The sequence below is a fragment of the Myxocyprinus asiaticus genome, chromosome 19, assembly GCF_019703515.2.
Source record: "Myxocyprinus asiaticus isolate MX2 ecotype Aquarium Trade chromosome 19, UBuf_Myxa_2, whole genome shotgun sequence".
NCBI classification, from domain to species: Eukaryota; Metazoa; Chordata; class Actinopteri; order Cypriniformes; family Catostomidae; genus Myxocyprinus; species Myxocyprinus asiaticus.
This window is the reverse complement of record NC_059362.1, coordinates 28742292-28753016: the sequence shown is the minus strand read 5'-3', so window position 1 is coordinate 28753016 and position 10725 is coordinate 28742292. Positions and strand designations below refer to the sequence as shown.

The 10725-nt window shown below is 35.2% G+C and overlaps 1 protein-coding gene across 2 annotated transcripts in view; it reads left to right on the top strand.

Moving 5' to 3' along the window:
• Nucleotides 1-9194: 9194 nt before the first annotated feature.
• LOC127456736 (signal-induced proliferation-associated 1-like protein 1) overlaps nucleotides 9195-10725 on the top strand; it is a 164648-nt gene continuing 163117 nt past the window's right edge. For both annotated transcript variants that reach the window (XM_051725279.1, XM_051725278.1), the window contains exon 1: nucleotides 9195-9440. The gene's annotated coding sequence lies outside the window, so the exon portion shown is untranslated. The remainder of the gene's footprint in view (nucleotides 9441-10725) is intronic.

Here is a 10725-nt window from a genome sequence, read left to right as displayed (position 1 = left end):
AAGTTGTTTAAACAGAACACAAAATTGACTTAAGACAATAATTTCATTTAACAAATTATATTGATTTAAGTAAACTTGGCTTTCCTAGTTAAATCAACTTAATTCTGTTACAATTCACTGAATAAAGACATTTAATTACTTACATTCTCATTTAATATTACTGATAACTATAGAGGTATTTTAGGCTATCCCATTGTCAGAGAAAATAAACTGCCATTTGGTGGTAAATGGCAAGTTAACCCCTCTGTCATATTCAGTTTTAAGCTTTTTAAGGAGACACGCATAGATGGTGACAATTATCAAACACATCTTTGAGCAAAAAGATGAGCTTTGAATTATTGCTACATGACAAATAACTGGCAACAAACACAACAACCAAGAGCATAAATAAAAGCAGCAAACAGTAATAATAATTTAATCCGCAATTCATGCTGAGAATCTGAATATGTGAGCATGATGTGCATAGTTTTTCTTGACTCAACATATTTTTTTAGGTTCAATAACTTAACACAAGTTCAGGCAACAAAAACTTGGATACTTGAGTTATCTCAACTAGATCAATCCAGTGCAGTTATTGTAACTCTACCTTGTAAGTTATGATAACTAAAAGGCAAAAAAAAACAATTATTTACAGTGTAAGTGCTGACAACACAATAGATGATTTGTTTACCCCCCTGTCTACATAATTGTGTAATTTGGGGGGCATTTAATCATTTGTTTTAAGTTTAAATTATTACATTTGTAAGAAAGAAAAGAAAACGTCTTATATAAAAATGTGAAAAGTACAACTGTTTATGTTATTGGCTGAGTCAGATGGTGTTTGTCTATAGTTGTGACTTAGATGAAGATCAGACCACATTTTATGAGTACTCAATGCAGAAATACAGGTAGTTCAAAAGGATTCACAAACTTTTTCTTGCAACATTTTGCGTACATATTCAATAGCGGTCTAAAAACTGTTCTGTTAAAGACTTAGTGGGGACTAAAATAATGATTGTTAGGAAAAATAATTAAATTCTTCAAGGTTCTGTGTTGGAAAAAACAAACCAGGTACTAAATGATCTCTAAAGCTTCCCTTTTCCATATTGCACTTTCTTAAATGTTGTTTTAGTTAGAAAATATCTGCAAAGAATATAACTGTAAAAGTATTGTGCAATCACATGATCTCTAAAGCGACACAATCTTTCATAGGTTGATGGTGTCTAAAAGCCAATTTATTATGTTACCACACTACATCAAACAGCAGAGTATCACTGTCAGTCAAAATGAAGTAAAACATTACTGATACACTAATGCAATATCATACAATATAACAATTAGCAAATAAACACAATAACGAGAGGGTATATTTTTGGCTGTATAGCAAACATGAACACCGAAATACTCAACTGGTGAATTTACTAATATGGATTCTGATAAAAGACTTGATTTCCCTAAGTATTTGCTCTATACAAATACTTCATTTAAATGTGCATTGTGTGCAGAGGATGCACTGGTAAAAGAAAGCAGTACGTCTAGTTAATAACTCAATCTATTCAAGTGGCATGGTGTGTTCTCCTGATGACAGCTTCAATGTGAGCAATGCTTATTGGATTTTTGAAAGACCCAGAGAGAGTTGTGGGCCAAGTGAGGGAGCTCCATACAGTGTTTTTAATGAAAAGCCCTGCATTATTGCAGTCTGAGCCAAAAATGCTGAATTCTCACTTTTCTCAGGGTCTCATCTCTACATATCAAAATAAGGGGCTAACATAATGACTACTATAACATAGGAACTGTAAAACCTGGAGATACAAAATAAGGGGCTAACATAATGACTACTATAACATAGGAACTGTAAAACCTGGAGATTAAGTAAGGGCTCATATTTTTGGCTCACATTTTTTGACCAGAACTGATTTGAGATCTTACTTTAATCCTGCTCTTAGTTGTGATTTAAACAACATGATTTTTTTCTCTCTCTGCATTGTCAGCATTCCAGGGTTTGGATCTGGGATCAAGCTGGTACTAATTCTAAAGTGGAGAGGGATAGCTTCAAAAAACATCCCTTAGCTTGAAGTCTCTCTCCTGTTTTCTCCTCTCCCCTCAATTTCCTATTCCTTGATAATCCTGTCATAACATAACCAACTACACACAACTGGTTCTCACCTTTCCTCATTTGTTAACTGATTTGCTCGCAATAAAAACTTGCCAAGCATTAAGATAAATAACTGAATGTATCTTTAGGATAGACAGGAGTGAGGAGAGAGAGAGAAGCAAGATATGCTTTAGTATTATTTTTGGGGTGTGCGCGCATACAGCGGGGGCGTTTGGTGAGGGGAGGGGGGTTCCAGCTTCAGGACACTTCTGCTAAGCACAGTGCTGTCATCCTCCCACCTCGCCACACTGTGTTTTCACACCAGAGTGAGTCACGCTGGCTTTCTGAGCTCTAGAGATACATAATGTGGAATGCTAAGCACCCTGAGAGAGAACTTCACAGCATTCAGACTCTTTTTACTCTGCCTACTTGTCTTTCCTTTATACCTGCTTGAGAAATGCTGAGAGGAAGCTGTTTGATCTTTGCTTCCATATGCAGCACTAAATGTTGTTTTGGTTGATCCCCAATTGTACATCCTCACTGTTAATGTTTTAGGGTGATTACTGTCAATGGAATCTAATGCTGTTTTTACCTCAGCTTATGTTTATTTAACCCAAACGCATTTAATTTGCTTAACCTTTGATGTAAGATGCTGACTATACTTATCTAGTGTTTACTTGTAAGCTCCTGTAGATTAAGTCTGAATATGATCAATGACATACCACAGAATTTCATAAATAGACGTTTTCTGTTATTTATGCATAACATGCTTTTTCAAACCTGTGTTGCAGCATTTTGGCATGCATGGACTTGGACTGTAAAATATTTAAATATGCATTAGACATTAATGGAAGGACAGAGAAAGTATTATAAAGACCTTGTTTGAAATCCTAAAATGACAGTCTCTTGCATTGCTCCTGTATGATAGCGCCCAGGGGCATCACTAGGGTAAAACTAAGTTTTTGTTTGGAACTTTATTGAGTGACACTGAAGCAGGGGTTATTAAGTAAATGTTGGCTATTGATATTCACCCAGATAGCACACATGATGTCTGTTTAAGAGCGTTTCATCTGGAAAGCATCGCATTTGCTAAAAATCATAAAAATATCAGATTTACAAACATTCTAAATTATAAACATCTCAAAGACATATGAATGTCTTATTGACAACCGAGACATACTTATAGACGTACTGCAGATGAGCAAAAAACCTAAAAAATACATCTTCCAGATGTAAACACACACATAAAGTAGAAGTCTGGGTAATGTACGTGTGCTACCAGGGTAAGTCCTTATTTCATATAGACGGATTGTTGACTGGCTAAAATCTTTCATATACAGTATTTTCTGTCACCTGTTTAGAATCAAAACCAGCGGTGCCTGATTTGCAAATGAATCGCTCGTTTGACTTTGTTCTTTTCAATGAATCGATTTGCGGAAACAATAAGATGGATCCTGCACAGACTGAATCATTTGGAGCAGTTTTTCACCCTGTAAACAGTGACGGGATGATTTTGAACATTAAAGGAATATTTCGGGTTCAATAAAGTTAAGCTCAATCGACAGCACTTGTAGCATATTGGTGATTGCCACAAAAATCTGGATTTCAGGGAGGCTCTTACAAAGGAAGTGAATTGAGCCTATCCCTAAAGGTTAAAATGCTCACTGTTTCAAAAATATAGCCACAAGATGTAAACAATATGCATAAACAATATTTTAGTGTGATAAAAACAACTTACTAACATTTTCGGCCTCACTGTAACCTTTTTTTTTTTTTTTTTTTTTTTTAAAGTAGGGACGAGTGGAAACTATTTTTTTTGTGGTAAATCATCGTTTTGCCACAAATGCTGTCAATTGAGCTTAAATTGTATTGAACCCGGAATATTTCTTTAAATACCAATACCTATAATCTTAGCCCTCTGATGTTTTTTTTAAATCCTAGAATGAAAAATAAACAAATGTACTTTTTTAGCTGGTAAAACATTGAATGTGCCAGTGTAGTTTTCGTACACTGTTTCAGTTCGGAAGCGGCCAAGGAAGTGCCTGAGAATATTGACTCAAGCATCATGAATTGAAGAGTACCAGTAGCAGGGGCGTAGATTCCAGGGGAATGGGTGGAGGTAACCACCCAATAATCAAAACAAGCAAGTATAAACTCCCCCCCCCCCCCCCCAAACACAACATTGTCAAAGACATTATTAGTAGTGTTACGAGCATACTGACAGGGGGCCCCAAACAAATTTTTGCTTAGTACCCCCAAAATGCCAGGACCGACACTGTTTAACACACACATATCTCCAGTTTCATATGACCCACATCTTAATATTTGCTCTGTGCTATGAAACAATAATCATGATTTCTTTAGGAGAATGTCATTATTACTGTCTTGCATTAGGACTAATGCTCCTCTAAGGGAACTGATGATAAAGGCTTGGCACACACACGGTAAGTACAACTAACATAATCACTAATCTCCCTCTGTGTGCATTTGGTAATTACTTGACTGATTCAATCAATGTAATAAAACACATATGAACAATAAACAACATTGGGTTGCTTAATTGTATGCTAAATTATGTAAATCACTTAGACTAACTAGTACATCAGCCATTGTGGAAGCCCCACACACTCTCTGCATTGCTCTTCTCAGTGGGTCACACAAAGACCTTGTGTACTCTGCAACAACTTGTCACCTTTCTTCATGTCATTCTGTATTAGTGTATCTGCATCGCTTGAATAAAGCTCAATGAATGGAACCATTCTTCCTGGCTTCCCAACATCTCTGATGAGACATTCTTATGTGAGGTCACACATGCACTAGTATGGTCATCATGTAGGGGGCGTCAAGTACTGATTCTGGACTAATTCACATAGGACAAAGGCATTCCTAAATTATTTAGAAGGGAAAGGTCAAATGGTACCCACGGAAACACCTGACTGACACAATGGTTTCTTTTGCCCACAATGATAATGCTTGCCAAAAAAAAACAAAAAAAAAACTTTGGAAATTTCTCAAGAACTAGTGCATTCTGTTTGTAAATCTCTCACAAAACAATAGCCATTGGAAAAAAATCTTTATATTTTTGAGGCGCTATAGCTCAAAACACTAAAAAGAACATTTAGTACAAAGGGATTCCTAAGGAAGATGCAGTAACCAAAAGCACAGGGAGACTGTCAGATATCACATCCTTAAATAAATTCTTAATATAAAGTAGTTTAATTTGTTTCACTTTTTCAAAAAAATTTATCAAGTCTATCTTTGACTTTCCTGCTTTACAGTTTCAGTATTACTCAGGAGTCACGTCAAGCTCTTTACTGTCACTGTAAAGGTACAACATGTTTATTCTTTGTAGTCCGGAAGGTTGTTGCATTAAATATAAAGGTAACACTTTACAATAACGTTCCATTTGTTAACATTAGTTAATACATTAGGTATCATGAACTAACAATGAACAATATATTTTTACAGCATTTTTTTAAGCTTTGTTAATGCTAGTTAATATAAATATAATTGTTCACTATATGATAGTTCATAGAGCATTAAATAATGTTAACATGTACTGTACAACATTTGATTTTAAAAATGTATTACTATATGTTTAAATTAACATTAACCAAGATTAATAAGTGCTGTATAAGTAACTAACTTTATAACATTATAACTATTAATGTAAATAACTAATGCTAAAGAAATATTCCGGTTTAAATACAAGTTAAGCTCAATCAGCAGCATTTGTGGCATAATGTTAATTACTACAAAAATTAATTTTGACCTGCCCCTCCTTTTCTTAAAAAAAAAAAAAAAATCTGGGTTACAATGAGACACTTAAAATGAAAGTGTTACCATAAACAATAGACAGGTTAACATGATTTTAGTGTGATAAAATCGCTTAATAACCTTTTTTGTGTAAAGTTATAGCCAATTTTACAACTTTGCCATGATGATGTAATGTCAACAAACTCTAAAACCCTTAAATGACTGTAACAATTACAATTTAAACAACTTTACAGCTCAAATAATACATGAGTTTTTACAGAGAATTAATGTAAGTTCTTTTATAAAATAATAAGCTTCACATTTCTGTATTTCAACCCTCCAAAAATTGGCCCCATTCACTTCCATTTTAAGTGCCTCACTGTAACCTCCATTTTTGCTTTTTGTTTTAAGGACATTTTTGTGGTAATCAACATTATGCCACAAATGCTGTTTTTGAGCTTAACTTGTACCCTGAATATTACTTATACAAATGGAACCTTATTGTAAAGTGTTACCAATTTAAATATATAGTAGGCCTATAGAGAAATAAATAGACAAAAGTACAACAAATAATACAAAAGTAATAGAAAGATACAAAAGTACAACAAACAATACATAAACATGAAGGTGTGGTGTGTGTGGAATGAGATGACCAAGGCAGTGCAAAATTTTAAATTGTGTATGTTTAGTAAGCCAAGACAGATGTCAAGGCAGTGAAAACTTTTATGCTTGTAGAAGTCAGATGTTGAAGTAGTGCAAATAAACAAACAAACAAAACTGTTCTGGATATCAAAAGAGGAGTCAAAACACATTCTAAACAAATTACTGCAAAGAGATTTCACTGAAGAAGGTATTAACAAATAAGGGAAAAACACTAACTGATTGTAGTAACAAGCTGACTAGTAAAGTTAGCATAATAGTAATCATTAAAGGAATAGTTCACCCAAAAATAAAAATTCTCTCATCATTTACTCACCCTCATGCCATCCTAGATGTGTTTGACTTTCTTTCTTCTGCTGAACACAAACAAAGATTTTTAGAAGAATATCTCAGCTCTGTTGGTCCATACAATGCAAGTGAATGGTAGCTAGAAATCTGAAGGTCCAAAAAGCACGTAAAGACAGCATAAAAGTAATCCATATGATGCCAGGGGTTAAATCTATATCTTCAAAAGCAATATGATAGGTGTGGGTGAGAAACAGATCAATATATAAGTCTTTTTTTACTATAAATCTCCACTTTCACTTTCAGATGTGAAATTTATAGTAAAAAAGGACTTGAATATTGATCTGTTTCTCACCCACACCTATCATATCGCTTTTGAAGATATGGATAGATATTGAGCTAAAAATAGAGATGAAAACAGATGAAAACATTTGACATTTTGGTAACTTTTAACAAGTTTTAAATCTCTGACATCTTTATTGTTAGTCTTCTTCACTGAGACACTGAATGTCCAATAACGTCTCATGTACAACCCCCAGCCAAAAAACTGAAGGGGACAGACATTCAGGATTTCTTTCAAACAATCATGTGTGTGACAACAACAATCTAATGTCATAGTATACATCTAAACAATTATATTGTTCTTTGACTTTTCCATGTTTTTTTGTTTGGCTATTATATTGAATTTAGATTAATGGTAATGGTGATGTTTGTGGTAAATCTATTTTAGAAAAAAAAAGATCAGTGACCAAGACAACAGTGTAGACAATGAGGTGACACAAGCTTCTGAAATTGTTAAGGTAAGATCAGATCTGACACGGACATTAAGGATTTTTGTTTGTGCTTTGATTCTTTGGTTCTGGCTGAGTGGACCAATGTTTGAAATGTTTGACAGTCATTAAATTATATGATAATTATTTTGTTTAATATGAACATTTTCATTCATACATGGTTTCTATATCTTAGTTCTAATTATTAAAGTTCTCATAAAATGATATCACATACTCTTAAAAACATAAAACATATTCTAAATAAAAATCTAAAATTGTTTAAAACTGTGATATTGTAAAGAGAGAGGCAGAAAACCCCACAGTTTTCAGATTGTTCCTGTGCTCCTGGATTTAATCACTGGAGTATTATAGATTACGTTTATGCTGTCTTTACCTGCTTTTTGGACCTTCAGATTTCTGGCCACCATTCACTTGCATTGTATGGATCAACAGAGCTAAAAATCTTCATATACATGTGGTCTGTCCTGTGTACATCTATAACTGTCTGGTTTGGTTCAGCCACCAAATCAGACAGAAGGAAACTACAACGGACAGTCAGGACTGCTGAGAGGATTATTGGTGCCCAAGGCCTGTACGTCTCCAGAGTGAGGAAACGTGCAAGTAGAATCACCCTGGACCCCACACACCCTGCTCACTCCCTCTTTGAACTGTTGCCCTCTGGCCGGGCGCTGTAAAATGGCTAGAAATAGCATTTTAGCTTAGCGTAAAGCTGACAATTTACACAAGGTTTATTTCTATTTCTTCTGCTCCAGTCTTACTTCAAACTTACTTCTCTGTCTGCTCATGTGAATGTAACACATCATAAGAAAGTGTTTAACTGCTGTTCAAATGCACTTCGCATCATTTATATGTATAAATGTTTTCCATCTGAAAGAACTAAATATTAAATGAAAGAAATGACAATAAAATGCAAAGTAATCTCTTCAGTAATCAAAATACTTTTTTAATGTAACTGTATTCTAATTACCAATGATTTAAATTGTAACTGTAGTGGAATACAATTACTTATATTTTAAATACGTAATCCCGTTACATGTATTCCGTTACTCCCCAACCCTGCATGTACATATGCAAATTCACTCAGATTTAATTCAATAACTGTACAACTGTACAACCTTGCACAAACATTACCACTTGCACATGTACATATGCCATTCTGTTATATGTCCTATTATTTGTATGTCTGTTTATACTCTTACCTTGTTTTATATTCTGTATCTCACAGTAATGTTCTGTGTGCACTTGTTTCTCCTATCAGCAAAATAAATCCCTTGTGTACCTGAGAACACTTGGCAATAAAGCTCATTCTGATTCTGATTCTGATACACGTCATGCCATACACATCTGGAATGGCATGAAGGTGAGTAAGTTATGAGAGAATTTTCATTTTTGGGTGAACTATCCCTTTAATCGTACAATAAGGTACACCACTCAATGTCACCCAATTGACATTGATTAAAATGGATAACGCACAAACTGGACATGGCAACCTTATTCTGCTTCCAAATCACGCGCCGCTCTTCTCTTAGCTATCGCGAGACTCCTCCACGCAAAGCAGCGGCTTGCAGTGACCTCATCAGCAGCAGATGCAGCGCGAGGTGGAGCTGCAACTTTTGTATGAACTTCGAAGTTGAACAGTTGTGAAGGAGACGCTGGGGCCAGCGGTACTACTGCTGGAGTAGATAAACAATACACTGATAAATATCAATCGACACGCGTAAAAAGAGCAGGAATAAGGGTAGCACCGAGTTAAACATTGACTGTTCCTCTGGCGACTATTACCAAGCGGAGAGACGCTTGTGTTGGACTTTTATCGTACGATTTTTGGGGAGAAGAGACGGCACGAGAGCAGCGCGAGGTGGTAAGGGAAGAAGGTGAGTTCACTACATGTTTTTGATTTAACTGTCCATGCCAACTCCCAACCATACTGAGCTGTCTGCAAGAGGCTCCACGAATGTGTTTTCTCTTTGTAATATTTTAAATGCGGATTTTATCCCGATTTACAACGGTTAACGAATGACCGCTATTCACCTGATTATCTGCGTTCAGGAGGAAAACTCGATTCGATCAGTAAACTGAAATTTACAGTCAAGGTGATCAGCTGAAAGGTCTCGTTTTCGCTAGAATAACAGAAATTGATATGTAACGTATGTGTATCGCGACTAGTTTGTCTCAATCTGAAGATAATATTATTATGGTGAAGAGTTGTGGTCTAAACTCCAGATGTGGGAAGAAGCACAACCTTCAGATTTAAATGCACATTCTGACAGATGCACAACACGCAGTACATTTTGATGAAATTGCTCAAGTAACACAAGCACTTTTAACCAATACTGCATCAGACTAGGCGAGAAATAATATATAAACTTTGTACAACTGGCTTGTACTTGCCATGTTGTTGTTTTTTTATATCTAGGTAACATTTTACAATAATGTTTGCTATCGTTAGTAAATGCATTAGTTGTCATGAACTATTTGTTCATGTTAGTTCATAATACATTAGCTAATGTTAACACTTTTAATAATGTATGAGTATATTTTGAAATTAACATGAACCAAGATTAATAAATGCTTTAAAATGATTTTTTTAATGCCGATTCATATGAACTAATCTAGTTAAATAATGTGTACAAATACAACCTTATTGTACAGTGTTACCACTATCTAGTCAGGAGTTGCATAATAAAGTTTAACTGGTAAATTACTCCGAGACACTTTGCAATTATTCAATCTATAGAAATTAACATGTGCCTTTGCTTTCTAGATGTTTCTAGGAGAACAACCTAGTAAACTGCCTTCATAGAGCAGCATTTTTGGGCATCATAGGCACTTCAGTGCCTTTGGAATGTGCTGCATTGGAATGAATCAGATAATCTCAAGTATCCAACTGGAGGAGTCAGTTGGCTGTGGATCACATTGGGTTTTTTATGCATAACATTTTGTCACGTCGAAATTGTGAGGTCTGTGTTGTAGGTTGACTAATGGCCCTTCACTCAGCTTTCTCCCTTTATGGGCTTCAATGATTTGTCATTTGCATGTCTTTTCTTCATTGTGTGGGTGGTATGTGCTCACTGTGTATTGGCCAGGCTCTAAATGCAGTCCGTGTGGGGGTGGATTTGAAGAGATCGGGCCTGATTGAAGGGCTTTCTGGCTTTCCCT